A 25,364-nucleotide genomic window follows, 5' to 3' on the forward strand; every position below is an offset into this window, starting at 1 on the left:
TGGAGAATCTTGGAATTGATCTTGGATTAGTGGGCTGAACCATAACTAAAATTCACTAATCATAATTAGTGAAATTTTGGCTCCAAAGTTTGGCTCCACAAATTCAATTTCAAATTCAAGTGAAATTTGAATTTCCCTCCAATTCTGTGTGACACTTAGGCTATAAATAGAGGTCATGTGTGTGCATTTTTTTTCAACTTTGATCATTTGAATATTAAACTTGAGATTTCAAAGCTCATTTGGAGCACAAAATTTCGTGCTCTTCTCTCCCTCTCCCTTCATTCATCTCCTTCTTCCTCTAAGCTCTTATCCATGGCCTCCTATGGTGGTGAGCTTCTTCTAGACTCATCTTCTCCTTGAAGTGGCGTCTCCTCTCTCTATTCCTTCTCCATTCCGCTGCCATTCATTTTCCAAGGAGCAAAGGAATCCATTGATGAAGAAGATCCTAGGCCTACAAGCTCCAATGGAGCTTGCATCAATCCTCACCATCATCGTCAACAACCTTCACATCAGAATTCTTTTTACCACTTATGATTTCTAGGACTACAATTCCGAAGCTGTATGTATCACCCTTTTCTGATAATTGACTATGGAGTGCATACTCAGGTGCTGTGTATCCCCTCACAAATGCATAACATTTATGCCGCATATATAATTAAGAAATTATCAGACTATTCTGCATGTGGGGGCAACAGATTTGAATCTTTTAAATTTTCAAGTTCAGTCATTGGTATTTTATTTTGACTTACAATGTCCCAGCTAATCTTGTGCTAAGATGAGATTGGTCTCCTGGAAGGAGCTTCACCGACCCAAAATCAGCAAATTTGGGTTGAAGTTCTTTATCCAAGAGGATATTGCTACTTTTAATATCTCTATGTATATATGATTGAAACATGAAATTCCTCATGTAGATAGGCCAATCCCCTTGCTGTGCCCAAAATTATATCATGGGGTTGTCCCCAGTTGAGTGAACCTTTTGTTTTACCTGTCTTCCATGTTTATATGTTCAAAATTTAGAGGAGAAAAAAACAGGTAAAAAAAGGAAAAATTACAGGAAATGCTTCTCTTAGAAAATAGCATGTCAGATACCAAATAAGAATTTGTCAAGGCTGCTGTTTGTCGTGTATTCATAAACAAGGATTCTGTGTTGGCCTTTACTGCAACAACCAAGAAGTCAAACCAGATTTTTGTGATGAACATTACTTATAAGCGTTACTTTACTTTCAAAATCATCATCTATGTTGCTGGATTTTCCGGAAAGTAACATTTTGACCACAAAGATAATAACGGCTAATTATGAATATATTTTGGGGGTTTTGAATTTATAATTTTTCTCTCCTATTTTTTTCTTTTTAAGCAAATAATTGTTAAATTAACATCAATTGTTGTGTAGAGAACTGATGAATTTATGATGCTTATTGAGTAAAATAAAGTTCAAGAAAACAAGAATAATTAAAGAAAGCATGACTAATTAAAAAAATGAGGTTAATTAAGAAAAGAAGACTACTTAAGTAAACGAGGCTAATTAAGGGAAGTAAGGCCAATTAAGGAAAACAAATTAATTAAGAAAAACAGACTAATTAAGAAAAACATGATTAATTAAGGAAAGTAAAGGCGGACTTAGTGCAAGAAACCCACTAATCTACATCTATAAAAGAAGAAAAGAGAATAAAGAAAAAACACAAAAAAATCCCAAGAGAATACAATTTCTTATAGAAGAAAAAAACTAGAAGAAGAAGAAGTAAGCATGGGAAATCATTCATTCCCTCCATTCCATTTTTTATCTTTTCCCCCTTTACTAAACATTTCTCTCTTGTAATTGTAAAGTCTCCATAACAATGAGAGGCTAAACCCCATTTGTTGGGAACTTGGTATCCAACTACTGTTGATGTAATTTTTTCTTCCTATCTATTTATGAATATGATATTAGCATTATCTTTTCCTGTGCTTCATATTATTGCTTGTGGCTTGATCACCCATTTGTATGGTAAATTTTAGAGATAGCGTTGGGAAACGTTCTTTTTTAATAGAATTGAGAAATGATATCTAAATAAAATCATCACTAGGGATAGGTTGATATTTTTTTAGCCTGTTATACATCTCTATTCTTAATGAAATTTACTATTTTGGCTTTGCAAAGGGATTTGGGAGAGATAATAGATAAATTAGACTCTTTCATGCAGGAGACCAAAGTTAGAGTATACTAGTAGATGCATGTGTAAATTAAAATAATTATAAAATAGAAAAAAATCATTAACATTACATCAAAGAGTAGATCACATAAGTTAAGTTCCCAACATTCTCTTCTTCTGAATTTCCTTAATATTGATTTTTCTCGTCTTTTCTGTCCTTAATTCATTAATTTAAATTCTTGTTTAATTTCTCCTCTTGTATAATTTAATTTTCTGCCAATTTAAATTATTGTTTTTTTCATAACCTTTTCAAGTCAATTTTATTTAACTTCTTTTATTAATAAAATATTCATTTACCTAAGTACAAACAAAGTTCATGTGAATTTGACACTCAGACTTCCGTTTTAACTTTATTACTTGGGACACATTGATACACTTGTCAATTCATCAACAAAAGACTTTCCCATTTTCATTGTCCCCTATGCAATAACATCATAATTAAAAAAATTTCTTGAAACTGATTTATCTCAGTCACTAGATGTGTAAACTATAAGTAATATTGTCTTCTTAGCTTACGGAGTGATCTTAGTTAACAACGTTACATTAAAAACAATGCTCTTAGAGTCACCATTGAAATGTGTGGAGGAACTATTAAAGTTTACCTTGTATACCACGCCAAACCCTCCTTCTATCTTATTTTTCTCACTAAAAATTTTTGTCGCAACTTTCAAGTCACTATAGTTGTACATGGTTGTTGCTGTCAACTCAGTTTCTCCCAATATGTAATCTCCTCAGTAAAATTTAAGTTTATTTTTCAAAAATATAAATGAAGGAGTGAATAATTCACCTATGTTTAGGAGAACAATGATATTTTTACTGAGAGAAGCATCTAAGTAACAATGATTTAAGTAATTGATTTCACACATGACCTTGCCATCTATCCTACCTAACAGAGTAGAACATAATGTTAAGTGATCAAGAAATTAAATTAGCACAATCTAAACTATTCATAAGAACCAGAAAGAGAAATAACATACTTTTCCATTGCAAGGTTAAAATCAAATGACAATAAAGTGTGGGCATCAAAGGGTTTCATCTATTCTTATAGCTCTTCATAGGCAGGCTTTTGAAGGTGGATCAAGTTACCTAAAAGATAATGAATTTTTCATGTACAAGGTGAAAATAAGCCAAGGCATTAAATGATATGCAACAAAAAAATTTACTAAGAAAAAATGACTAAGATTTTTCTCGATAAATTTTTTTGGGCTACATATCATTTATGGACTACATATTTTCATCTTTTCTACAATGAACTCATTTAAAAAACTAGATCAATCTTCACAAACCAAGAAAGAGCTAAGAAGATAGATGAAAACAATGCTACAATGTGCAAAAGACTCTCACTAAGAAAATCAATTTTAACTCTAAAAGTTTCCAAAATCAAATTTTTGGTCTATGTTTAACATGTTCACTGTATGTCATTTAGCCAACACAAGTTTTCCTAGTTGTAAGTGTCAAAAGGAAAATCACAAATAAGAAAAATATGTTCATAAATGGGGATTAGCAACTCACGATGTCTACATAGCATGCAATCACTTTAAGAAAAATCACAAATAGCCACCAGATTCAGCTACCAAAGACAAATATGTTCATAAATGGGGATTAGATACTACATTAACGATCAGTTAGGATAGTGAGAAGAAGGATCGATTGTTAAATCTGTCACAAAGTGAAAATGGTGTATAGTTTGCGTTGGGGTCTTGGTGGCTAAGACATTATCAAAAGTGCTTCATAGCAATTGAATAGTTTTGGGTCGTTGAAAGCCTTAAAAATATTGATTGATCACCAACTCAGTCATCGGCAGACATCAAAAAAATAAAAATAGCGACAACAAAATTTGCTCGCTAAATTACTAGAATTTAAAACACAATTCACTACTAAAAAAAGCATTTATTACGACGCGTTAACGACGACGGTTGACCAAAAACCATTTTAGAAAAATATCAGGGGTAGAATTGTAATAAATTTATTAATAACAAAAACGGTTTTAAAATACCCGTCTTAAAATTATGAGTTTAAAGACGGGTTATTTGGAAAAACGTCGTTATTGAATGTTACATTTTTTTTCTTTTTCTCTCTCATGAGACAGTTGTACGTTAGCTTTTATTGTGACTTTCTCTCTCATGAGACAGTTGTACGTTAGCTTTTATTGTGACTTTCTCTCTCTCACCTCGGGCAACGCACATTTCCGCTTCCCTCTCTCTGCCTCTTCCCTCTATCTGCCTCTTTCTCTTCTCTTCATTTTCGATAGAAGCCATGATGAATAAGCTTCTATCTTCTTCTTCTTCTTCCCTTAATCTCATCAAACCTTTTTCTTCTCTTCTCCATCGATTTGATTCCGCCAAATTCTCATCAACGCGCTGTTCCTTCACCTCAATTTCTTCCAAGCATGAAACCCCACCCCCTCCATTATCGAAAACCTACCATCCCTTATCCCATCTCCGTCTCCGCTCACTCCGAATCATTTCCAAAAACCACCATAGAATTGGAGAAAAACGGTATGTATCAACTTTCTTATTGCTGCTGCCTGCTTAGATAAGGTCTCCATAGAATTCTCTTTTTTTTTTTAAAAAAAAAAAAAAAGAGAAGAACGATATCTTTGAGGGGCATGAGGCAACTGTATATTCTGTCTGTCCTCATCACAAGGAGAGCATTCAGGTACAAATATGATATGATATGTTTTCTCCGAGTTTATTCTTTGGATTTTGTAAGTTATAATCTGATGGATTGTTCCTCTATAATTTTACCTATGGGCAGAGTGATCTCTTCTTTTAATTTATTGAACTATAAAACCAAACATGTCTCTTTTATTGTGATCATTAGAATATTACGGGTATAACTACTTCCTTCCCTCTCCACATATTGTAATCTTGTTTTCCATCTTTCTAGTGCCTACTTCCATTCCATGCTTTTAATTTTTTCATTATTTATTTGGTTCTAGGAAAGCCCAAGAGTGTTCCTTGTATTTACATGAGTTACGAGTACATATTATTGATAATTGTATTATTCTAGTAATTAATAAACATTGCCTTTAATCTAACTAAATGTTGTCATTGTAGTTTTGCAGTTTATATTTTCAACTGCCATTGATGGCAAAATTAAAGCCTGGTTATACGATAATATGGGTTCTAGGGTTGATTATGATGCCCCAGGTCATTGGTGTACTACAATGCTTTATAGTGCTGATGGAAGTAGGTAAGAAGGATTTGAGTACGGATAAGTATTTAAGTTTCGTGTTCAATGGATAATTGAATTTGAGATGTATTAAATAAAACCGTATTAACATGTCTTCCTATTTATCTTCCGTTATTTCTATAGACCGTTTTCTTGTGGAATTAGTAAAGATGGAGAGTCATTTCTTGTTGAATGGAATGAAAGTGAAGGACCATTAAGAGAACATGCAATGGGTTCAGAAATAAATCCACTGGTGTTGTGCAGTTTGACATAACCCAAAATCAATTTTTGGCTGCTGGTGAAGATGGCCAAGTCAAATTTTGGGATATGGACAACATTAATCTTTTAACAAGCACTGATGCAGAGGGTGGACTACAGGTGGAGTTAACTTTTTTAAGTCTTTTGGAATATAGCTTACACTTTATAAGACATTCGTTATATAATTGTATGAATCTATTCAGACCCTTTCGTACTTGAGATTCAACAAAGAATGAAATCTTCTTGTTGTTACTACTGTAGACAAGGGATTCAAAATTCTTGCTAATGCTAATGGTCTTAGATCGTTGAGAACAGTTGAAACTCCAAGATTTGAAGCATTGAGGTCACCAATTGAATCTTCTGTAGTCAAGGTTGTGATATTTTCTTCACTTTTTCTTGTTTTTTGATATTTAGATCAAAATAAATATTTATATTGTCCATTTGGTTTATGGTATCTAGGCATCTGGCTCTTCTGCTGTTAATGTTAGCCCTGTCAACTGTAAAGTAGAAAAGGGCTCACCTGTCAGGCCTTCTCCAATTCTTGTATGAATCTGACCTTGTAAACTCTGAATGCCTGATTTTGATGCTAGCATGATGACTATGATATACTAGTCATAGTTTAACAATTAGAAATTTATATTTAACTAGTCATAATCTAATTTCTTCTACTGGTATCTTAATTCCACTATGCCATACCCTTGCATACCGTGGAGGACTTAACATCTTTTGGATATCTTTATTATTTGATGTTTGTATTTCTTTGTGAAATTATTCGGTTTAATTAATTTATTTGAAGTCACTTTATTAGTCATGAATTATGTACTGCGTCTTAATACTTGTTCACAACTCATTGATTGGTTTTGCCATTTTCAATGAAGAATGAAGTCGATACCACAAGTCAAAATGCGGAGAAAACTAGAACCGTGGAAGATGGAGTAGATAGAGCTAAACCATGGCAGCTGTCTGAAATTGTGGATGTTGGTGTTTTGGCACTTGGTTCAAATGGTATTCAAAAGCTGTGGAAGTGGGCTTGTAGTGAAAAAAATCTCAATGGGAAGGTAATGATAATTCTTCTCTTATCCTTAAAGTGCATTGAAGTTGCAATTACAATTTTGCATGTCATTCTAAATTTCCTGTTTTAAAACTGAAACCTGAAATTAAAGTACATTAAAGCTGAAATTAAAGTGCATTAAACCCACAATATTTGGCCAATTGATTAGTAACAAATACTCTATTCTAAATTAAATGAAACTACAATGCCTGACTAATTGCTTAAAGACTTAAAGTGCATTAAAGCTGATTTAAATATATATGTGCACAATAAATGCCTATGTTCAGAATCAAGGAAAAGAGAGGCACCACATTGTCTGATATGAAATTAATGGCCTTTGTTTATTTGTTCAATAATTCAATTTTAGTTTTTTTAGTGATATTCTTTATTGCAATTGTAATTTTATTTTGATAATTCATATAATAAAAACTGATATTCAAACTTAACGTTAATTATTAAGATAAAACTCTAATTTTAATTAATAAATATAGTTGTAAAAAATAAATTCTTATGTTACTAAGTCTCAAAACATGGAAACTACTGATAGCAAATAATGCTTTTATTATTTTTAAAATTTAATATTTTTTTTGTCAAAATAACATTCTAAGACGGTGGTTAATTAATGACCGTCTTAGAAAGTTATATTTCTAAGATGGTGGTTAGTTAAGCAACGTCTTAGAAAGGTACTAAGACGTTTCTTAGCTAACCACCGTTTTAGAAAGTTACCTTTCTAAGACGGTTGTTAGCTAACGACCGTCTTAGAAGACAATGTTTTTCTAAGATGGGTTTTATAGGTCCATCGTAAACTTTCGACGACGTTAAATTCAAAGACAGTGCTCCACCGTCTTTGTATGTTAGTTTCCACCGTCTTTGTTTGTGTTTTTTTGTAGTAGTGATTGTCTTATAAAATATTAAAACAATAACATTCTTGTAATTTAAAATGAAAATATTAGATAAAAGTTATTATTACAATTTAAAAATTAAACATAATTTTTATCATTTAATGGAATTTACTTCCTAATTTCAAATGTTATTTTTTTATATGAAATTTACTTTGTATTAAGTTGATTTAAAAATGACTGACCCAAAATTTATTTTTGGACTCTTAGTAAGTTTTATTGTTGCATATAGTTTAGTGCCTTATTTATTTGTGCCTTAAATATTACATGAGAAGTTTATTCTCTTTTTTAGTTACCATTCTCACAGTACTTAGGAACAAAAAAAATCTGACACCACATTTTTCAATATCACACATGATTATAAAAACACAATGTATTTAGCGATTAAACAAAAGTAGTAATTTCTAAACAACAAGCTGTACATGAAATATTAAACATACCTAAATCACATTATACTTGACCAACGTGACATAAAATTTACAGAGCAATCACATACTTAAGTTTGGAAGCAATACATCATTCGTAAATCGAAACCAACCTAAACTGCCTCAAGCATTAAACATCAAGTTTTTTAATTCAAAAATTAATATCTCAAGCAACTCACATATTAACAACACCAATTAAGTCTTAAAATAGACAAAAATTAGACATATAGAACATCAAAATAGATCCAATCACATTGAATTTCAACAATAGAAATCTCAATCACACAAAATGGATGAAATTAGAGTCGAAGAAGTAAGTTTTAAAAAATCACTTACTGATATAGATGAGCATGGCAAGGATGAGTAACACAACACCATCGGTACATGGTAACAAAGTCATTGAATATAAGTATCAGTAAGAAAAACATTCAATTGGTTTTAATATGAGCCAAAGTTAGAATGCAATTTCAACATTGGTATTCTAGATCAATATCGTTTCAAACCAAGAACTGATGTAGATGTTTTTCTAAATCGATTTATCAACAAGATGCTTTAAAGTTACATTTAATTACAAAAATGTCATTACACCATTTACTACACAAGTGTAGTAGTGGGCAAAACTTAAATTTTAGTCTTAATTATACAATTGGTTTCTTAATTATGATTAAAACTTCAATTAGATCCTTTAATTATTAAAAATTTCAATAAGATCTTTTGATTATTTATAAAAGTTCAAATAGGTCATTCAATTATTTAAAAGTTCATTTTGATTCTTTACTTATTTAAAACACTACAATCATATCCTTTTGTATAATGAAATGTAGAAATTTTGATTAAACTTTTTAACAATTGAGAGAACTAATTGAACTTTAATTTTTTTAAAATAAATTTTTATATAATTAAGCCTAAATATTAATATATAGACATTAATAACATTATACCAATAGTATCATATATTACACAACAAACATAATTTTATTAGTATAAAATATTAAAATATATTATCAATACATGTTAGTATATTATTTTATTGTTAATATAGACCCCAATGTCTGTGTATATTAATAATATAATTGTATTTTTCTTAAATAAAAATTATCTGAACACTTGGTAATTTATCTTTATTCTTAAATCATAATTTTTTTATAATAATTCCTTATGAAGTATTGGCCCTCATGGCCTCAGCTATATGATCGTCAAGAGATTTATTTTAATTATAATTAAACTCATTAAAACTTCTGAATCTTTTGATAAAAAAAACTCTAAAACTTAAGGGTACTTCGCATGTTGTTGAGAGGAATAAGTCTAAGAGATTGATGAGGATGGTTAATGATGACGCCCTAGTGCATATGGTGGACTTGGAAAGCGTAGTCATCAACACGCGACGGATTAGGTCCTTAGAAAGTTTGGCATTTACTTTAATATGTGAATGATTTCCGTAGCTACCCACCTCTTATAGTGGCATGCACACTGTCAAACGCAATTTAAACAGTTTTGGAATGTACTTCCATCTCCATGATCAAGCATATATCTACTAAAAGAAATTATACTTGCGCATAAAATATGATTTTGATCAATATTAGTGCACCACCATATCAAGGTTAAGGCCAATAGCTAGATTAAGTTTCAACATCGTATATTTTAGCTTTATCCAAGATATATAGTATATGATAAGAGAGACACAACAAACAAGGTTTTTTTTTTAAAGGCTACGAGCTTGAGTTGCACCATATTCTTGTGATTCTCAAACTCTATTGGAGTACAAAAGATACGTTTGATACACGCCTCAAAGAAAAAGAATATAGTTGTTGATGTCCATGTGCATGGGTGGACTTAGATAATATCCAGGTCTAAAGTTTGGGATATTTGTTTGGTATTTAGTAAAATATTGAATTAATTGTATTTTGGTCTTCTAATATTAGCCAATTCATGATTTTGGTTAATTTCATAGTTTAGTCTTTTATTTTTAAAATTGAGGAATTTTAGTTTGTTTGTTAATTTATCAATATAATTATCATCTATGATCATCTTTCCACCTTTTGCCTCAATCTTTCCATATTTTTTAATACTCATTGATTAAGAAATATTTTATAAAACTAAGATATCATTATATTTGGATTAAAATATCTTTATTTAATACATGAATTATTGATACTTGTATTTCTAGTAGTGAAATGTTAATTAAAGAACATCTCATATTAAAATGAAGATATATTTTAAAAAAATATTAATTAAACATTGAAATTTTAAAATATAATTATTTTGAAACAATAAAATTAGAATAAAACAACTAAAATATAGAGATATTGATATGATTATGAAGTGTTGACATGGCTAATACTTTAGTTTCATATATGAATCACTAGTCTGTGTGTGTGTGTATATATATATATATATAGATCATGTCAACATTTCCATCTTATTTATAGCTAACACAAACAATCCTCTCATAATTATTGATTATTATGTATACATCACACGATAATTATCTTTTTTTTTCTTCTATTGTTTCTTTTTGTGTTAAACATTAGGAATTTAACATCTTCTAAGTTTTATCCACTAGACGCTAAAACTAGTAAATTTATAGTGTTTTTGGTGGTATACTTTTTGTAGAGACACAACTATGAAAGAGTGTTGAAGAACTAGAGAGTCAGGCTCAGCGCGTCAGTCTCGCTCAACGTAATAGTCTCGTTTAGCGCCAGAAGTCACATGGGAGGCCAGTTGTCACGTGCATGCATGCTTAGTGCATGGTGTGTTGATGGATTGATAAATGCATTAATTCATCCCAAGTAGTAAAGTTAAAACAGAAGTCTGAGTGTCGAATTCACAGAGACTTTGTTTGTACTTAGGTAAATGAATATTTTATTAATAAAAGAGGTTAAAGAAAAATTGATTTGAAAAGGTTATGAGAAAACAATAATTTAAATTGGCAGAAAGTTAAATAAAACAAAAGGAGAAATTAAAAAAGAATTTTAATTAATTAATCAAAAACAGAAAGGAAAAGAAAAGTCAATTATTATAGAAGTTAAATTCAGAAGATGAAAATGTTAGGAATTTAACCTACCAGAGTTATTCCTCGATGTAATATTAATGATTTTTCTCTATTTATAATTATTCCAATTTACACATGCATATACTAATATGTTCTAACTTTGGTCCCCCGCATGAAAGAGCCTAATTTATCTATTTTCTCTCTCAAATCCATTTGCAGAGCTAAAATAGTAAATTGCATTAAGAATAGAGATGTATAAAAGGTTAAACAAATATCAACCTATCCTTAGCGATGATTTTATTTAGATACCATTTCCCTGTTCTATTAGAAAATAACGTTTCCCCATTACTAAAAAATACACTTTTAACATCGATTATTAAGGACTTTTAATATCGGGTATTAACCGATGTTGAAACTACCGACGCTAATTTATCAATATTAACATCAATTGTTTAAAAACTGATGTTATTGTAGCAAAAAAAAAATTGATTTTTTGAATAATTGATGTTGTTTCAACAACATCAATTTTCCTAAAATTTGATGTTGGTAAGAAGAAAACAACATCGATTTTCCTAAAAATTGATGTTGTTTTATGATTTAATTTTAAATATTGTATTTGATTTTTCAATTAGCAACATGTAGTAATTAATTCAGATCACAACTTATCGTTCAAAGTTATATAAAAAGACATAAATCAGTCATGCACCAAAAGTTATAAATAAAGTATATCAATATATCATGCACCAAGGGTAGTTATAAACATTTCTAAACAAAATAACATATTATAAACAAAAATTTACAAATTGATAATATATTAGAGTAGTAATGTACTTTAATTATAAATAAAGCCAGAATAAAACAAAGTTAGAAGTTGCATATGGGAACTCAAATTATATTTGAGTTCCAAGAAACAAATTTTGTGTTTGTGCAAAAGTCCTCTATCTATTTCTAATTTTTGTGGTCTTCCTATGATGATTATAAACTATTCTATACTCTATCTCTTCTAAGTTTAGATGAGTGAATCTTGCAGCTTTCATAAATAAGTACATGGTACTCGACACTTCCTGAAATGTAAAAATAATTCATATTAGATAATTATATGATATCAAAATTTGACATACAGAGAGAAGTGCTTAATTACACTCCAAACTGGTACAAGTCACTTTGTACTCAGTGAGTAGGACTTTAAAAGTGACTGAGTTAGGAACAAGGAGTGTCATTTAGGGAAAGCTTTTGGTTAAGAACTGCTTTTGAAGATGGTGAGGAGGAAAACACTCTGTTCATAGTGGGTCAAGGTGACCTAATGATTTCTAGTGAGCCCATAGAACTCTCTAAGTTTCGTCCATCCAACAAGTAAAGTTGGGCTCACCAAATCTTGGTTGTATGTGACAGAGTGCATGTTGTCACTAGAGTATAGCAAATGCCACGTAGGCTCTAGTTTATCTTTCCATCTTATAGAAAATGACTTACTCACTTCACCATAAGGCTACATTTAACAAACAAATTAATATAAGCAAAAGTACTATTATATATCAAGTCATGTTTAATTATTTTACAATAGTCTTGAAATAATTTCTAACCTGATCAATAACATGAACAGTGTTGAACATTTCATCTGATTCTTTGTTAATCTTCATCATTATGTTAGCCATTTCCTTTCAGTTTTGTTGATGTTCATCCATGATTTCGAAACTCCATTTACAATATAAACATAACATTAATATGCATGATACATTTGACATACCAATATAATACCAATATGATATCCCAATTTTGGGTGCCTAAGACTGTGGCAGAATTCTCAGACTAGCACAAAGTCTCATTAACGCATTTACACACAAAACCGTGCAAACCAGAAACAAAACTGTGCAACCAAAGCCTATTTTCTAGCAGTGTGTACATGGAGCTACTACCATATACATGACCTAGAAGGCCACAACTATATACAATAGGATGCACTACCATAGCTTAAAAACACATGTATAATTTAACTTCCATGGTAATAACCGCAAACCAAGCAAAAATAAAAAACAAACAACAACACTACCATCGCTTACGAACACAAGCTTCATTAGAGAATCACAATAACAACAACACTAACATTTACACCATTATCAATTTCAGAGAGCATATTTTCAGACATAAAGCAAATGCGTTGTGATGCCATCACCACCTCACCCGCGATTTGTCTTCTCGAAACCAAATAGAGCTTATTCGTCGCGAGGTATGGAGAAGACAAAACACGACTAAGGTGGTGACGGCTAAACGTTGGAATGTGAGGGAGAGGAGGCACGAGGAAGAGGATGTGCTAATGAACTTACCTACTAAAGGAGAAAACATGGCAAAAAAGCGAAGAGGTGTGAATAGGAGAACAGGCAAGGAGGCGAACAGACAAGAATGCGAGGAAGAGTGTGCTCGAGAGAAAATATGGCTCATAGGCACTACTAAAAATTGAGCTTTTTACGTCGCTGATTCTAAGACGGTTGTCAAGGACTGTCTTAGAAAGTGCAATGGTGGTGTTTTCGTAATTAACTCAAATGTAATGACAACTTTTCCGCATGATCATCGTTGATAAGGAATTTGGTGGGGAACGTGTCAATTTTTTATTTTGATACAAAGACGGTCTTATCCTCACGACCGTCTTTGTATGCTTGGTGCCACTCTCTCACCATTTAAACTCTAACCATGCCCTACATTCTCTCACTGCAACTCACCATCTTCTTCACCCACTCTCTCTCTCTCCCACTCTCCCTTGACTGACCAACTCGGTGAATCAACTCGATGGCCTCATCCTTACGTGCAAGGAGTAGCTCGCCATTCTCGCACCGCAAACCCTTAACTCCTCACTCCTCAGCTTCCTCTTCCACTTCTTCCTTCACGAATGGACGCATAATGCCTCGCTCCTGTTCCCCTTTGACGTCGTCGTTTTACAACTTTGGTGGCGGTGGATGATCCATGACTCCGAGTCACGGTCATAGCGAGTCTGTCTACTACGGCTACGGTAATCCTTCACCAGTGGAGTTCGGGATGGACGAGGAGGTGATCACGGAGCCCATTGATTCATCCAGAGCTCGGGATAGCATTTCGGTCACGATTCGGTTTAGACCGTTGAGGTAATGCTTAGATCTGTGGCTATGGAATCAAATCCATTAGCTGTGGATTTTAGAGAAACTGAATCGTTCGGGTTGTTTCTATTGTTGTTGCGTTGACTTATCTGAGATCAAATGAGAGGTTACGGTGTTGTTTGGTTGCAGTGAAATAGAGTACCACAGAGGAGACAAGATCGCTTGGTATGCGGACGGTGATAAGATTGTGTGCAAAGAGTATAATCCAGCTACTGCTTATGCATTTGGTATTTTCATTTCAAACTTTGTTTTCTTCACATGATTTTTTTAGGGAACTAATGGAGAGCAATTAGGTTTTTGCTTTTGGTGTTGAGATTATGGAAATGGATCAGATGTTAGAATTTTGAATTGATTTGTGGAAGATAAAGTGTTTAGACCGTATACGAATTCCGATGAGGTGTATGAAGTAGCTCCCAAACCTACGATTTTTATGGTTGAAGAGATATTGTTATATTTGACATGATGTGGATTATTTGTTTTAACTTTGTAGCATATTGATTTACAAGGTGCTTTGATAAAGAGGTATCTGGGTCTAAAAACTCTTAATCAAAGAAGAAAATGCTTAACCAAAAGAAAATCAAGGGTATGTAATCATTTTGTGTTGGTGCCTAATCAGTCTTGATATGAAATAAAAGGGTACAAAATTGGAAATTGGTTGCTTCTCATGAGACTGAATAGTTATTCTTGAAGGTTGATGCTACTATCTTCTAAAAGGTACATTACATTATTGAAGTTTTTAATTTATATTTTTTCTCTCAATGATTTCATTTACATCATTGCATTATGAATTGTTAATCCCCTTCTTTTCCCTTTTTCTAAGCATCTTCCTTTCATTTTTGGTGAGTGGTTACATGTATATATTTATGTATACTTCATCTTCTTTTTTTTAGTACCAATTGATTGCTTGCAATTAAGTTGATGGTGCCTGCATAGAACAAAAAGAGGGAAATGGTTATTGCTATCAGACACTCATGGTCAACATGTGTTCTATTAGGCTGAAGTGTATCAGCACTAGAGCTTTTGTTTGCATTTTCTTGGACAAGGGACTCCAATAAGTGCTACTGGGCACCATGCGCCACTATGCTGAGTTACCTCTCTCTTTTACATCGACACTTGCACTTATACATCTTTGGGGTATTATTACTGATTTGTTATCGGGCATTTTGATTTTTTATTCTAATTTTTTACTTTTCTATTTTCTAATTATAATTTTTTCTTCCCAATACATTATAAAGTGCACACTGATATGTAAAAGGTTTTACATATGAATGATTAATTTACAAAACCAAGTGATTTATGAACTAAGTAAGAGCAAATATATTGCTTCTATTGCTTTGCTATTTTGTGATGAGTTGTTGATCAATGATTTTACATGGCAGAAGGGTAGTTGCTTAGACTATGGGATATGATACAATATTTTCTCCAACAAACCGAGGCAGAGTTAATGCTACTCTTGAGTTCAATTAAACCACTAAAACAAATTTGTTGCTAATTTGTGATTTAGACCTTTAAGGACAATGTTGATGTCTTGGTACAATACATGTACTATGTAAGTTCTCTAGCAGTCTAGCTCACATGGTTTCTCAGTATATATATGACTTATGGATTTTGTTACAGCCTATATGATTTAGATGCCTGGAATAGAAAAAGTGTTTTAAATTATTCCACTAATTATATACTAAAATGTCACCAAAAGGTTATGGCAGCATCCAATCCTGACGTTATGTGCATGAGACAAAACTTACCACATTTAATTTGTTATGCTAATAAAGAATCTGCCATCCTTTTGCTAGATAATTTCTACGTATAGATGGGATATAGATGGGAAGGTATGCCTTCCTTTATCATTTTGCAGTTTTACTAATGCCTTTAAGCGGACTAGCAACAAATGATATTATTTGGCATCTGTTATTGGAAGAAAATCTAGACTATTCTTCTTCATTTTGAACTCTTCAAACAGTTTTCTTAAGACTAGTTCGAGAGATGACCAATGATTTATGTTTCAGGGAACTTATGTGGAGGGTATGAAGGAAGAAGTTGTTTTGTCTCCTGGACATGCCCTTTCCTTTATTGCTGCTGGGGAAGGTTAGAGTTGATACTTAAAGTTACATTTGCCCAAATTACTTTTAATAATATAGCTCTTATGGTTAATTGTTGGTGAATGAAAGGATATTCGATTGTAAAATTCACTACTCCTCAGACTTTGTATTTTGATGCCATCTAATTTAATTATAACTCTCTATGTGAATTCTGCTTGCAGCTGATGGCGCAAATTCTGCTCCATGGGACTCTTCATGCCACTATTTATGAAGTCGATAAGCTCAAAATTGGTGGAGGCAACTTTTTAACCAAGGTAAGCTTTCTTAAACTTCTCTCTATTTTCATTTTTATTTTGTTGGTTGGTTGTACATGGTTAGATTTTCTTTTGTAGTTAGTTAAATTAACTCTTAATTAATTTAGTAGATTAGTTTATTGATAATCTTGCAATGGTATCAGCACTGCCTCTATCACTGCCTTCTCCAAATAGAGAATAAACCTAACTAACCTTCACACATTAATTTCATGAATGGCAAATTAACTTACCAATGGATCCCTCATCCCTCTACCCTTTTTTCTAGGAGATCCTCTGATTCTCTGTTATGTTTCATTCTTTCAAACAAGAACATCGACTTTTCAGCTGTGCTGTGGTCCTCACTTCTAGATGAGGCTGCTGGACCGATGCACCATCAATGAAAACTCCATGAACAGCATTTGAGCATTTTCTGAAATTAATCACCTTGTGAAAATAAGCTGAATTCCTATCCCCCTCCTTGATCCACTTGGCCCTGGACTTCTGTCGCATAAGGGATTCATAGGCACTTGCAGTGTCCCACAACTCTTGCTGCAATGCTCTCTTGGTCTGAACTTCAGCTGCAGATAAAATTCTATGGGAAACAAGATTCTCCAAATCAGATAACTTCTGTTTCAAGTGCTATATATTGTTTGCTTTAATGTCCCCCCTGTCTTTGCTCCACTGTTTTATTGACTGTCTCAAACTCCTCAGCTTATTTTTAAGAGCAATTCCACCCTACCCTCCCTGTTGATCTGTAGTCCAAGCCTCTTTAACCATAGAGTGATAGCCCTTTTGGTTCAGCCACCAATCCACAACCCGAAAAGGCTTAGGGCCCCAATCCACCATATTAGTCTTCAATATGAGAGGGCAGTGATCAGAGAAATCTCTTTGAAGAACATGCTGATAGGTATTAGGCCACATAGATAGCCATTGATCAGATACCAGGAATCTATCAAGGCGGCTCTTGGCCCTACCATTGGGCTTAAACCAGGTAAAACTGCTTCCAAGGCTTCTAATGTCATGAAGCTCCATCTCAGATATCCAATCATTGAAGGCTAAGGTATCTGAGGTGGCAGCTATCCTTTGAGATGAGCTGATTCTCTCAGTCTGGTTCCTAATTGAGTTGAAATCTCCAAGTACACACCATAGGCCATTAGAATTAGAGACTTTTAATTCAGAAACAAGATCAGTTTGTGCTTGTTTGGCTTCAATCTACGCTTTCAAGCTAGATGCTTGCTCAAGTTCTTGGATTGACTCACTCGTATCTGGTATGGGACAAGATTCATGCGTATTTTCTTCACCAGACTCGAAAGAAATTGTGACAACTCCGATCGGAGCTCTGTCACACTACACTTAACAATCATCCGGTTTTGGATTTCCTTTCTCGCATCAAAGCGCTTATTGAGGCACTTGCTTTAGTTGGCGATGCAGCTACCTATCGTGAACACATGGATTTTATTCGTGAAGGTCTTCCTAGGGATTTTGGATTTTGATTTTGTAATTGCTCTCATTGAAAGTCATCTTCCGCACATCATCATTGAAGAAACTGAAGGTTTTATTCTTGCACAAGAACTGAGACTCAGAAAATACAACATGTTCAATTCTTCGAGTAACTCTTTTGTGCCTTTTGTGAATCTTACTCAAGCAAGTTCTTTGCATTCTACTGAAATTGATAGCTCGAACCAGTACTCAGGCAAGGGGATCCTTTAGCACCGCTTCTATTTAACATTGTGGCAGAAGCATTGAATGGGTTAGTAAGAGAAGCTATCGGGAAAAACCTTTACAGGGGATTCTCAGTGGGGTCAAATAATGTAGTCATCAGTATCCTCCAGTATGCAGATGATACAATATTCTTTAGGGAGGCATCCATGAGGAACGTAAAAACAATCAAAGCAATTTTGAGGACCTTTGAACTTGTATCGGGACTTAAAATTAATTTTGTAAAAAGCAGTTTTGGTGCATTCGGCATGTCTGAACAATGGAAAATTGAAGCGGCAAATTATCTCAACTGTAGCTTGTTGACCATTCCTTTCATTTACCTAGGCATACCTATTGGAGCAAATCCAAGAAGGTGTCAAATGTGGGATCCTCTAATCAATAAGTGTGAGAGAAAATTAGCAAGATGAAAACAAAGACACCTGTCTTTTGGGGGGGGGAGTGACTCTCATACAGTCAGTTCTAACATCCATACCTATGTCGCGAGAGACCGACAACCGACGACCAAAGCACGACGCACACGACCACCGCATGATGCATGACGCACGTCGATGGCAACGGCAAACTGACCTCTTAAACAAAGAAGGAAGAAAGCTAGACATTTGAGAATTGTCTAATTTCTTTTTTCCTGGACTGAGGGCTTTTTCTTTTTTCTGTTTGATACCCATTTTTGATGAGGGTAGCTTTTTTTTTTCCTTTTTCTGTTTGACACCCTTTTTTATTTTTGACACCCATTTTTTGTTTTTTGTTTTTTCTGTTATTTCAATGCAATCCATTGTTTTTTTTTATAATTTTTTATTTATATTTATACGTATATTTTTATTATTTTTTTGTCCGTCATAACGTCCATCATTTTCCGCTATGCCATCCGCCATATTTTATGGCGAATTTTTGACTTTCCACCATGAACCGCCATCCGCCTTTTTAACTTTGTAAGTGTTTTAGAATTTCTTGAATGGTGGTAATTGCCGAGTTAGTTGGAACTTGGAAGGATAAGAGGTTAGATAGATAATTTACTATTATTTTTTTGTTTGTAAAAAAATAAAAATTAAGAGGTTTGTTTTATGAGTAGAAATTAAAGATACTGAATTTACAATCACTCACCTATATTATAACTGTATGCGTCTGCATTGTTTGTTCAATCAGCATCTTCAGAAAATTTAATGAATACATTATACATATACATGCTTTGGGATAACTAATTATATAATTATGAAATTTTTGTGTAATACGAAAACACAGCTGGATAGTAAAAGAAAAATATGTATCAAGATTAATTACGTCATTAAAAAGATAAAAGGAAAAGAGATAATTAAACATATTAAAATGATAATATAACTCTTCTCAGTTCTCAATGGTTATGACTTATGATCGTGTGCTATAATTATAATTTTATGTGGGCAAATTGGTCAAGTTTAGCTTCTTCTCTATTCAAGTTGTAACCGGAGGAGTACACACTACATGTTTCACTTTTTTGTGCATGACACACATTTCCTTATCATTTCTCTGATCATCATGTTTCCCTCCTGGCCGGTATGTTATTTGTGTCCTTCGCCATTTGTCAACACGAGCTTCTTTCTTTTTGTTTCATAGTTAGTCACTGCAAAAGACTTGCACTATTTCATGTTTTTTTGCATGCACATGATATATACCTTTCCATGGCCTTTCTGTAATAGCATTTTTTCTCCTGTTATAAGGTGCATGGTTCTCTTCTTGTTTGAGTCACTATCGTGTTTTTATTCTAGTATAACCCGTGTTGTGTCTTCTGTGAAGGTAGCATTCTACTTCTTGCTTTCTTTACTTCACTTATTATCTCTATAGAAACCAGCATAGTTCAGTTAACTTGAGTAACATCTAATCAAATTAATTACTCATCCATTCCTATATTTACTTACGTCATATATATCCAATTTTTTTACTGCACCTTAAATTCTAAGGTATCTATTGCATTATTTGTTTTTTTTTAACATGTCACTTTTATATATTACAAGTGAATAACATTTTTCCGAGAGTAAGAGTATACAAATATAGAAAGATGAAAATCCACATTGGTGATTGTACCAAATACCCCACTCTATGTTGTACTCTCTACTGTCCCGCTTTTATCATCATTTCTTGTGATTATTACAAACCTTATCTTGTCTGTTAAAAAAATATAGCAGTATATTTTTTAATCATCATAACCAATATATTTTTTTATACACTGTTTTCTTTTATATTTATTTTTAATTTAACTTAATAATCTTTTTTTTTAATTTATGAATTTGAGTATTTCGTTAATTACATCTATGTAAATTCAAATTTTGACACTAAATAATATAAATAAAAATAATTGTTAAATTATCGATGACAAATAATAAAAATATGAAAAACAAATGAAATAAATTATTTATAAAATAGAATTTCCAATGGACTACAAAAATTTGTTGATTAAAATTTCTTATGAATATTTTTCCACCAAATTTTAATCCATCAGAAATTTTGATTACCAATAGAATTTTTAAGTTTTTGACAAATTTTGACCGTGAGAAATAAGCTCTTTTTTTTAGTGAAATAGTTCAAGGTGTTTCCATTTTCAATCTTTTATTTTGATTGCATTTGCGTACATCCAACTATTTTGTTTTTGGGTTGGAAATATGAGGTAATTATTTTTGAGTTGACAATTAGAATTTGTTTCAGAAAGGGGAAGGAGTTGCAGAATAGCCGGATTAAAATTGTTTTATTTCTCTTAGGCTAACTTCAAGATTTGGTGGGGTTGATATGACCTTGGAATCTCTCTTTACAATGGCAAGATTTTGTGGTGGGTTTCTCCCAACATTCATGTTAGTCTCTTTCTAGTGGAAGAAAGAATTGACTCTTATTAGTAGTTATGATCATGTTATGGTTAGTTTGTACTTTTAAAAAATATGATATTATGCTTAGTCTTGATCATTCTATAGGATGATGCACAATCAGGGCCTAAAAATGATATCTTGTCGGGGAAGTAATAGTAGTTCTATCTGATCCAAGAATCATTTTCATTTCTGCACTTGCCATGTCTAATGATAAAGACGCTACCAATCTTTCACGCACCTTCAAGTACCTATTAGGTCAACGCCATCTCACCAATTTACATTTCAAATACGTTAGACATGTGATGTGATATGCTTTTTATTTATGATATTTCCCCATATCATGAATCCAACTACTCAGTTCTTGTCAAGATGAATTCCATTCATATTCAATACATGGATTGTAAGGCATCTTATGTAACATTCCATTTTTTTTCATAAATAAATTTAAGAATTTTTTAGTAAAAATAATAAAAATAAATAAATAGAGTAAATAATAGGTTTTAAATGCCCCTAGTTATAAATAGCAACATGGTAGGTTTTTCAGACGGACTCCTCAGCCTCCTCTGCCTCTCATTTTCGTTTTTCCCCTTTTCCTCTCAAAACCCTTTCTTTTTTCCGCAGCCCACAAAACCTGTCTCAGAAAAATGATGATCTCGGACTCATTCACCGTTGGACCGTCGTGAACTTTGAGCACCACGTTCGCAACCCAATTTCGAGCATTCTCACTGTTGGGAATTGCAAAATCATGTCTGAGCTTAGAGGAAAACCCTTCGCATTGTAGCTTTTTATTTTCCCGCAGAAACCCAAAACTGTTTCGGTAAAACTGTGATCCCGGTTTCGTTAACCGTTGGATTTTCATGAAATTTGGATATGTTGCTCGAAATTCAATTTCGTACACTCTCACCGTTGGGATTTGCGAGATAATATTCGCGGTGGAAGAAAAAGGAATCTCATGAAGACAGTACAAGTGGAGGCTTCAATCTCTTCTTCGTCTCTCTGACGTTCGAGAATTCTATCGGGACATTCGGAGGAAAAACTTGAGGAATCTTAGGGAACCGTTAGAGATGATGCTATCGCTGGCTGAAGACACGTGAGCCCGCTTAGAGGTAAGGGATGCGTTATTCACAATTGGGAATTAGTGAGAACATGTGTAGGGATCCTTAGAGATATCAATTGGAATGAGTTTTGGGGTGTTTTTGCAATTTTCATTTTATCCTTATAATTATTACAGTGAATTATATATGTTTGATAGACCAATTCTTGTGGAATTGATATGCTATTGTGTTGAGCGTGAACCCTATAAATCGAGTACTTTTTCTAATTAATATGAATTGATGAAATAAAGGAGAAATTTAGAGAGAGATATTGATTTTGTATTTTCTCTTTTTCTTGTTGTTTAGGTTTTTATATATAATTTAAAAAGTTAATATCATAATTGAAATTGACCAAAGTGTTCATATAATTATTTAGAATTTGTGCATTGAAAGCTTACTTTGTAATTTGTGATTCAATATGATGTATGCTAGCTTATATATATATAGAGGTTGTTATTTATATTAATAATTTATGTAGATAATATTGTAGAGTGTTATAGTATGATTCCAAAAATTATTAAGTGTTGGAGTCTGAGAATATTATGGTTAAATTTGATGAACATGTGTATGTTGTACCTTATGAATATCATTAGGAATGTTATGAGATGGTTGATGTGATGTTATGAGATGTTAAAGTTTGGACATGATATTCGATTGTAAATAAGTGAATGTGTTTAACACTTGATGTTACATTAATTATATCGTGAGCTATGAATTATACAATAACCCGACCAGTGTTTATGCGCAGTGTTAAAGAGAAAGTGTAGGTTCCTAGTTAGGAACCAGTGTTAAATTGTAGCGCAATTGTGTTAAACATGTTTGAAACATGAGTGTGAGGTCGTGGTATTGTATAGTTCATGAGCAGTGCTTATAAATGAAATATGTGATGAATTGTGGAATAATATGTTGCCTTGAGATTATAATATTGTTATTGACATTGAGTAAAAGTGTAAAGTAGAACAGGTGTTGAATTGTGAGATACGTGAAAACATGTGATGGTGGATTGTGACATTATGAGATGTGAAATTGTGAATGAGTTTTGGTTGTGAATAAATGTGTGATTAATTCTTGATGTGACATTATTTGTGTTGTAAGCTGTGAATTGTACAATAACCCGACCAGTGTTATCTTGAGAAAAGTGTAAATGCGCAGTGTTAAAGAGAAAGTGTAGGTTTCCTATTTAGGAACCAGTGTTAAAGAGAAAGTGTAGGTTCTTGTTTAGGAACCAGTGTTAAATTGTAGCGCAATATGTTGTACGTGTTTAAGACACGAGTGTGAGGTCGTGGGTATTGTATAATTCACTAGCAGTGTCTGTGTGCTAAAATGATTTTAGGGGTTGGACCTGAATCAGGAGGGAGAGGCCCTGACGGACTCTTCGGAGTGTAGGCCTTGGGGGTCACCGGGTTTGAGTGCTCCTTTAAGCCTATGTTGATCCCATATGGTTGGAGCATTCTCGCAAAACATCGTGACCCTGACTGGTCTCCCTATGATCTTACTTAGTGAGAGTGACCTGACAAACCCATTGTGTGGTGTGTCTTGTTATGTACTCCTAAGCGCCCCAGGGTGGTTTTTCACTGACATGGTACCACATTGCATATAGGCTTGAGTCTTAGCATAACTGTCTCATGCGCTTGCTAATTGTTTATTATGAAATTGAGGTGTTATTATGTCTTGATCAGAGCGTGTGATTCCTGTGTAATGTGATTGATGATTGAAAAGTGTGATTGATTGATGAAAAGTGAATTTTGAATGACAAAGTGGTGGAATTACGTGTAAGTAAGTTTTATTTGGTTTATATGATATGTATATCTAGTTGTCTTGTTTCTCTATTAGTTAGGAATGTGATAACTCACTCCCGGTTTATTGTTTGTGTTTGGATCCTGTGATGATCTTGAACTCTGTGTTCGGGGGAGCAGATGACTAGGTGAACTGCTTTAAGGAATATTGTGCTGAAGGACGTCGAGACACAACGCTCTGATAGGATGTGACATTGGGGTATAAGGTTTTATATTAATTGTATGAAGTCTCAGACGGCCTTGTTCGAGCCGATGACTTTATTATTTATTCGGACAAGTTTGAATATGATGTAGAAGAAAGGGATTGTGAACCTTTTATCCCTTTGAAAGGCTTGTATTTAAAAATGTTTTAAAAAAAATACTTTTAATTAATATTTGAATTTTTATTCCTTTGTTAGTATATATGTGAGGGGTAGAGGGTGTCACATCTTACACAAGAGGACTATGCGGTAACTGTTTTTCCATACTCACTTCATCTCCATCTTCCCCCTTTACTTATGGATTTCTTTATTCGGTTGTCATTCTGAGTTGCATCATAAGCTTTATTTTTTTTATAATAATTTATTTTCTTTGGTGCAGCTGTATGCAGTGCAGTTTCATCTATTAGTCACATGTATTTTATTTCTTAGCCGGGAGGGCTTTCAACGAGCATGCTTGCGGAAAAGTGTATGTTAAAGAAATTGTGCCCCTCACTTCTTCTTAAATGTTAGATGTACAATGAAAACTGACTGAATGAGAAGAGTTGTTTGTCTGTTAGTCCATTAGGCTAGCTAGTTAGTTAGAAGAGAATGGCAACATAAATAGGCAAAATCAGATTGTGGGGAGGGCATTCACTGTATTTGACAGGTTTATGAGTGATTAGGCTTCTTCCATGCTTGATGATGAAGGATTTGTTAGTTCTTTTGATGCCCCTTTGATTATGCTTGTATGGTTGTGGGCTACTTTTTGCAACATGCTTCAAAAGGAAAATGAATTTTGTGTTAGGTTTAAAGCTACTGATTCATAAGTGAGTGCTAATTGTTTAATGATGCTTTGGATAAACAATGCTATTGGCTGGAGAACAAATATGTGCGGGAATTATATTTAAAAACCTGTTTATAGTTTTCTTGAAAGATCTAGTAAAAAATTGAATTGAGTCTCTCAATTCTTTGATAGTTTAGAATACTATGTATTTTAAAAAATATTATAATTCAAATAATGTGAATTAAGGGTTTATATCTTTCATTTATTTTATTTTCTTAATTCAGTTTTCCCACACTCGAGTGAGCTTCATTTGTAATATGTATTTTCATAGAACTTGGTCTTACTTGAATTACGGCTGAAGGACAATATCCAGGAAAAAACAAGAAATTGGGAAACGGCGTGACAGAATCTCTGAAGTTAGTTTTGTTGATTGGTATGTATTTTCATTTAATTTCATATTTTTTCCTGGATACATATTTCTTAGTTTTCCTGTTATTCAGTGAAAAGAAATTA

At 32.9% G+C, this 25,364-nt stretch overlaps 2 long non-coding RNA genes and 1 pseudogene across 6 annotated transcripts; 2 read left to right on the top strand and 1 right to left on the bottom strand.

Annotated features, from left to right (window-relative positions):
* Positions 1-475: 475 nt before the first annotated feature.
* On the bottom strand, positions 476-1,267 carry LOC114373229 (annotated as a pseudogene).
* A 3,056-nt stretch (positions 1,268-4,323) lies between these two features.
* On the top strand, positions 4,324-10,922 carry LOC114372904. Of its 4 annotated transcripts, none has more exons than XR_003658383.1 (7): positions 4,324-4,850; positions 5,252-5,387; positions 5,511-5,744; positions 5,828-5,995; positions 6,084-6,167; positions 6,503-6,682; positions 10,613-10,922. It is a non-coding gene; the product is annotated as an uncharacterized LOC114372904 (long non-coding RNA). The 4 variants fall into 4 exon arrangements; XR_003658384.1 differs by having other exon boundaries at positions 4,324-4,690; positions 5,260-5,387; XR_003658381.1 differs by having other exon boundaries at positions 4,325-4,850; positions 5,260-5,387; positions 10,613-10,921.
* Positions 10,923-11,845: 923 nt separating this feature from the next.
* On the top strand, positions 11,846-25,364 carry LOC114372905. 2 transcript variants are annotated; one of them, XR_003658386.1, is made up of 6 exons: positions 11,846-14,830; positions 15,111-15,250; positions 16,123-16,201; positions 16,377-16,469; positions 24,009-24,337; positions 24,468-25,364. It is a non-coding gene; the product is annotated as an uncharacterized LOC114372905 (long non-coding RNA). The 2 variants fall into 2 exon arrangements; XR_003658385.1 differs by having other exon boundaries at positions 24,009-25,364.

The sequence above is a fragment of the Glycine soja genome, chromosome 11 (genome assembly GCF_004193775.1).
Source record: "Glycine soja cultivar W05 chromosome 11, ASM419377v2, whole genome shotgun sequence".
Lineage (NCBI taxonomy): Eukaryota > Viridiplantae > Streptophyta > Magnoliopsida > Fabales > Fabaceae > Glycine > Glycine soja.